The following is a 6193-nucleotide window of genomic DNA, read 5'->3' as shown; positions in this document are numbered from 1 at the left end:
CAGGCCCGTGCGGGTCGGGCGGACGGCAGCCCCTCGGTCGGCTATGTCGGCGCGCCGGCAGGGCTCTGGGCCGCCAGGTCCGCACGGACCGTCACGGTGGGACCGGCCAGGGGGAAGGGATCCCTGGCACCCCCTCCTCGGCGCAGGCTGCGCACCAGACGGGCCAGAGGGGGCGTAGAACAGGTGATGCCTCCGAATGAGAACGCCCCCTCAGTTATCCGGATACTGAGCCCAAGCTGCCCGCCTCCCGGCCGTGGCCCTCGGGGTCCCCAGAGAGGCCGAGGAGAGGGCACGGGTTCCCAGGGGGCCCCTCTCTCTGGAGGCAGCCTCCGTGAGAGGCAGATAACAAAGCCCCTCCTCTCCGGCAGCGCCAGCTCTTTGGGACCAGTCATTGGGCTCGGCGCCTGCACCAGGCTCACGAGAGAATAACCTTCGGAAGCCTTTGTAGCGTGAACCATAGACAGTGTCACGACTGCAACTCAAAAGTAAACACGACCGGGTCCCCTTGTGCCGCCAGGAGCGGCGCCTCAGCGCCTCAGCCAGGCTCTCTAACATCCACGCGCTTCTGCAGTTCATACTGTTAAGCCCAGAGAGTTCCTTTCCGTTCAGTGAAGGAGCCTCGCGGTGAAAGAAGGAACGTGTGAAGTGTGTTTTGAGCTACCATCATTAATGCCGCGCTCGGTCGGCCGCGCCCTGCCGTGTGCTCTTCCAACAACAGACAAGATGGAGGCGCTGCCTCCAGAAAGACCCTCTCCCTGAGGGAGGCCAGGGCTGGGGCGGGGGTTGGAAGGCAGGCTCCTGCCTGTCGTTCACCACTGAAGACTCAGGAGCGCCAGCCCGCCCAGGAGATGGGCAGGCTGTCCCCCCTGTGGGTCCTGGGGAAGGCCCAGTGCGGTTAAAAAGGAAGACTCCCTGACTCCCCCACACTTTGCAACAATTCTAGTTCAGAACTTCAGCAGCCTTGAGGAACACCTCAGGCAAGAATGGGACAAGCCTGAGACACCCCTACCCCTCATCCTCAGCTCTGGGATTTAGTCAGGATGGTGTGACCAAGAAACCCCCAGGCCATTGAAGGGTGTGGTTAGGTCAAATGTTCAAACCTTTACTGAGTTCCTGGTGTATGCCCAACACTGGAGTTTTAGTAAACCCAAAAAGACAAACCCACTGCCGTTGAGTCGATTATCTTAGCGACCCCTATAGAGTTTCCAAGGCTGTAAACCTTTACGGAAGCAGACTGCCTCGTCTTTGGAAGCAGACTGCCTCGTCTTTGGAAGCAGACTGCCTCGTCTTTCTCCCGCAGGCACCTCAGATGTGCTAAGTGTTTTTGCATGCTTGTGTCATTTTTCCCCAGAGAGCCCCTATGAGGTAGATGCTGTCATCACTCATCTCAAAGATATGGGTGTGGAGAGGCCCACTGACTTGCCCCGTGTCTTAGCCAGTCAGCCATAGGTCCAGGTTTCCCTGACTCCAAAGCACGTGGCTTAACCAGGAGGCATGAAGCTTGGAGTGTAAGACAATGTGAAAAAACAGACAAGGACGAGGCTGTACTGGGTGGTAGAGGACAGAGAAGAGGACAGATGCCTACCCCAGCCTACCCTGTCCCCTACTGGGACACGTGTCCTGACTGCGAGAGGTCTTTAAACCAGTTGCAATCCAGTCAACTCCAACTCTTGGCAACCCCACATGTCAGTGGAACTGTATCCATAGGGTTTTCCATGGCTGTTTTTTCGGAAGGTCTCCAGGCCTTTCTTCTGAGTGCCTCTTGGTAGACTCGAACCCCCAACCCTTCAGTTAGCAGACAAGTGTGTTAAGCATCTGCATCTCTCAGGACTCCAACAGGTCTTTAGGAGTTGGATAAAAGATGGGAAAGATGCTCCAGCGGGGGGTGGCGATACTAAGAAAGCCAGAGAGGTGTGAGGACGTGTGGTCTGCCTGAAAAACTACTCTCATGTCCCTCAGCTGGTTTGCAGCATGCTCCAGGGAGGGAGGACAGAGGCAGGCCTAAGAGGTGAGCCGGGCAGCACCCGAAATCCAAGCCCAGGGACCAGGTTTCCTTCTGATGGCAATGGGGAGTTGCCCATGTGGACTGTGCAGGGAAGTGACTAGTAGCTGCATCTTCCAAAAGGCCCTGCCTGCAGCGAGGACAGTGTTGCTTGGGAGCAGCTAGAGGGGGGAAGGCTGGGGAGGAGCTGGGCTCGGGCACCCAGGAGGGAAGGGATGGGGTTCTGCATGGAGTCACAGAGAACAGCTGCTGCCTGCTTCAGGGTCGTCCACTGGTCCCCTTCCCCCATTCACGATGACACTCCAGCAGGGTGAGGAGATTTCGCTGGATATCTGCACATGGATACCTTCAAAGGATCCCTGCTCTGCCCCAGGCCCATCCCGGACCTCCTCGGTGCTCCTTGGCACAGGGCTGATTTGTACACATCAGGTACAGCTATCATAATGATAGCGACCAGCACTCACCAAGTGCTGTTTCTTCCTCCCGGCCAGCATGGAGGTGGGAATTACGATCCCTCCCATCCTGAGGCTCAGAGGCAGTCAGACAACTATGGGGCTTCAGCCAAGATTTGAACCTCAGATCCTATTTGACCTCCCCGTCTTCCCCAGTCCTGTGGGGATTTTAAGGTCTTCCTTTGTAATATTTCCCTGAGCAGGCACTCGGGAAGAAAGTATGGAACTCAGTCAATGCAGTCTATAAATAGTAACATTTCTTGGCTTTAGTTCAGAATCAATGAACTGGAACCCCCAACACAATGCAGGAGGAGTTCTCTGGGGACAGAATCCAGGAGTGCCTGGTTCACCACAGGTGCAGCTCCATGCTTGCACATAGTAGGTACCCAACAGACTTGTCTTGATTGGTCGTCAGACTCACCTGCTCCCTCAGGCTTAGGAAAGTGCCAGCCACAGGACCAGGTCCGCAGGTCAGAACAGGATGAGGTGAGATAGCATTACAGCTCGCCAACCTGGAACTCATCAAGTTCCATGGCTGAGTTGTGCGCCCAAGTCATCTTTGATGCCATAGGAATCCAGACCTACCAAAGAATGGCCCAGGCTTCTTAGTGTTCATCATCTCTAACTTGAATGTGAGAACTTTACCAAGCAGAAGGAGGACACAGAAACTGACACCCACTTGTCACCCTCCTCAGTTTCCCATAGGCCAGCTTCTTCACCAAGGTCACCTGACAAACCTGTCATTTTCTGCATTCTTTGCTGACAGTCCCTCCTTGTTGGACCCAGGCCCCAAGGCCAACATGCTGCTCTCACCTTCTCACTTGAACTACCTCTGCTGGTTCCGTTCAGCAACTCACTGTGGGCTCATCCCCGGGTGTCAAGCTCAGTGCTTGGGGCTGAAGATACCACAGGGAACAGGTCAAAGCCCTTGACCTCATCGTCTCAATTCCCTGAAGTCTCCCTGAGTTCTCTGAAGCCTCTTCCAAACCAACTCAGAGGGGAAAAACAGCCTGCTACCCTGACTGCCCATAGAGGAACTTGATAAATAGCCAAGGTCTGGGTGGGGCAGGAGAACAGTGGGGGCTAGCCCTAGGACAGGCCCTTCCATCAGCCTTGCCCTGAGGTTCACCAGACATGGCCATGGGTGGGTGTTCTCTTCCTTTGGTTGGTATCAGTGGATCCTCACCAGCCCTTGCAGAACTCCCTCTGTGCCCCACCAGACTCTAGCCTCCATGCCCGCAATGGCCATTCAGAGTTGCTCACCAATGTGTGCTGCTAAGTTTTTAACCATCAGCTTCCTGGGCAGGGAGCCCTGATTTATAGCATTTGCCGATTTCTCTGGTGTAAATACTCCCACCATGGCCTAATGAAGCTACCAACATGTATCACGGAACAAGAAGTTGGAAGAGATGTACCTCATAGTAGAGCACGTCCACCACTGTATAGAGATATTGTACGGGATGTTGGTGGTTCTATGGTGGAATTCTTTCCTTCCATGCAGGGGGCCCGGGTTCAGTTCCCACAATGAACCTTGTGCCGCCACTACCTGTCTGTCAGCGGAGGCTTGAGTGTTGCTATGACGCTGAACTGGTTTCAAGGAAGCTTCCAGACTAGAAAGAAAGGCCTGGCAATCTACTTCTGAAAAATGAGCCAATGAAAATCTGGGGGTATCCACAGCTGATCACGGGCATGGCTCAAGACCACACAACGTTTCATTCCTCGGTGCTTGGGGTCACCAGGAGTCGAGGCTGACTCAATGGCATCTGGCGACAGCAACTTACCCAAGATGGCTGCCTCACGGGGCTCATAGTCAACCGGGGAGGCCAGCCCCCACAAAAAAAATCACACAAATTTTCTAAAAATATGCAGAGATGAAAACTGACTCCTTGTTCTCCCCATTACCAGTGTTGTGTCTTGTTGGCTGATTTACCATAAAGTGGGTCGTCATAGTGCCCCTCACCCAGAGTCGTACCGATTAAATGAGCAGACCAGTGTGATCTCAGAGCCTGGCACAAAACAAGCACCTTCACTAAACATTAGCTCTCTCACGCTGCCCCCGTCACTGTTTCTAGAAGCCACATTTAAGTGGCAGCCCTAACAGCATGCCGTCTGTCAAGTCCATGCGCATCCTTGAACCCTCCCGATTCGGTAACAGTGTACACACATGATACAGCCTTCCCTCAGGGCTGAAAGCACTGTGCTTCTCTAGTACTGTTGACACTTGGGGCTGCAGAATCTTCTGTCCTGTGCATTGTAGGAGGCTTAGCAGTATCCTTGGCCTCTTCCTACCAAATGCCAGCACCCTCCCAGTTGTGACCATCAAAATATCTCCAAAATAGGAGTGCAGGGGGATGTTCGATGGCCTCCTGCTGTTCAATGACCCGACCTGAAACTGACTGGTGATGAGAAATAGGAATCCTTTGGCAGAACCCTGATCTGTGTAACCTTACCACCGGCCATCAGCCTTGCTCTCAGACCCTGCTGCCTTAGTCCACTACAAGCACCGGAAGAGAGTTTTCCTGACAGAACTCAACAGTACACATGGCACTTTCTTGGGTCACATTCGTTTGGAACCTCACAACAAATACCCATTGATTCCCTGGCATCGTTTGGCACGTGCACGGAGGCATGCACTCCACACAAGATGCCTCAGACATAGCTGTTGGCTGTCAAAGGACATGAGAAGATGGGTGGAGAACTCAGGCTTACTGGGGCTTCTGGAGATGGAGCAGGGCTTGATAAGCTGGCTGAGTTCAGCACTGCCCACAGCAAGCAGATTCCTACCCTTGCCACTGAGGAAGGACACTGGGATTTTCGGAGGCCAAAGAGGAAGAACTCTTGGGTTCCTTTCAGTAAAGACGATGAGATCATCAACCTAGAGCACGGGGATCCCTCAGTCAGTCACTTCTGGAATAGGGTGCACACTGCTGTGGTCCCGGTCAGGAAGAAGTGGGTGGGGGTCCTGGCTCCCCGAGCCTGGGAGAACTTTGGGTTCAGCAGAACACCCTACAGGGGCCTGCCAACCACACACAGTGAACAGGCCCCCAGCCACATGGCATCCACAGGACAGAGCTCATTGGTGGCTTGCCCATGCCATATCCATGCTTCACCCTTGATAAGGACTTGACTCCCATCATGCTGTGAACATGAACCCCACACCAAACCTCGCAGACTATAATCCTGAGGCTGTAAATGAACTCAAGAAGAAGTATACAGATGAGGCTTGGCTGGGCAAGAAGCCCACACCCTCCTCACCCATCTGATATTCTGGCCAAGGAGAAAGGTAGGACTGAAGGGGCAGTGGCAGGAAGGGTGAGGCGCCAGTAAGGAACTACGGAGGGAAACTTCCCATGTGTGCTGTGTTGTCTTTCAGAGTGTCTCCTGGGCTCCTGGAACTACCGGTAGAGTTGAAACCCCCATAAAGACCCACCTTCCCCCCACTTTTGATGAAGAACATGGTTCTCACCTACACTTGTGCACAGACGGCCTTGGCTCTTTCCCAGGCCTTCCATTGCCTCCTTCTGTCTCAGATTGTTTTCATTTAAGGTCACACATCCCTGGGGAGAGCTCCCAGCCCTCACATTGAACCCCGAGCTGTGGGGTTACAATAACATCTCCAGCCTTGTGGGTCCATCTTTGCAGGTCCCAGGTAGCACGTGGTTGCCAAGGGTCTCAGGTTGATCAACACTATGGCTGAGACATCTTCAGGTAAATTAGCTCACAAAGGCTTTCCTGAAGT

General features: G+C 53.9%; 1 pseudogene; it reads left to right on the top strand.

Moving 5' to 3' along the window:
* Positions 1-4556: 4556 nt before the first annotated feature.
* LOC122149877 lies at positions 4557-5717 on the top strand (annotated as a pseudogene).
* The last annotated feature ends 476 nt before the right edge of the window (positions 5718-6193 follow it).

The sequence above is a fragment of the Orycteropus afer genome, unplaced genomic scaffold (genome assembly GCF_000298275.1).
Source record: "Orycteropus afer afer isolate SDZICR_OR568_19922 unplaced genomic scaffold, OryAfe1.0 scaffold00057, whole genome shotgun sequence".
NCBI classification, from domain to species: domain Eukaryota; kingdom Metazoa; phylum Chordata; class Mammalia; order Tubulidentata; family Orycteropodidae; genus Orycteropus; species Orycteropus afer.
Note: the sequence above shows the minus strand (reverse complement) of the source record. Positions and strands in the feature narration are given on the sequence as shown.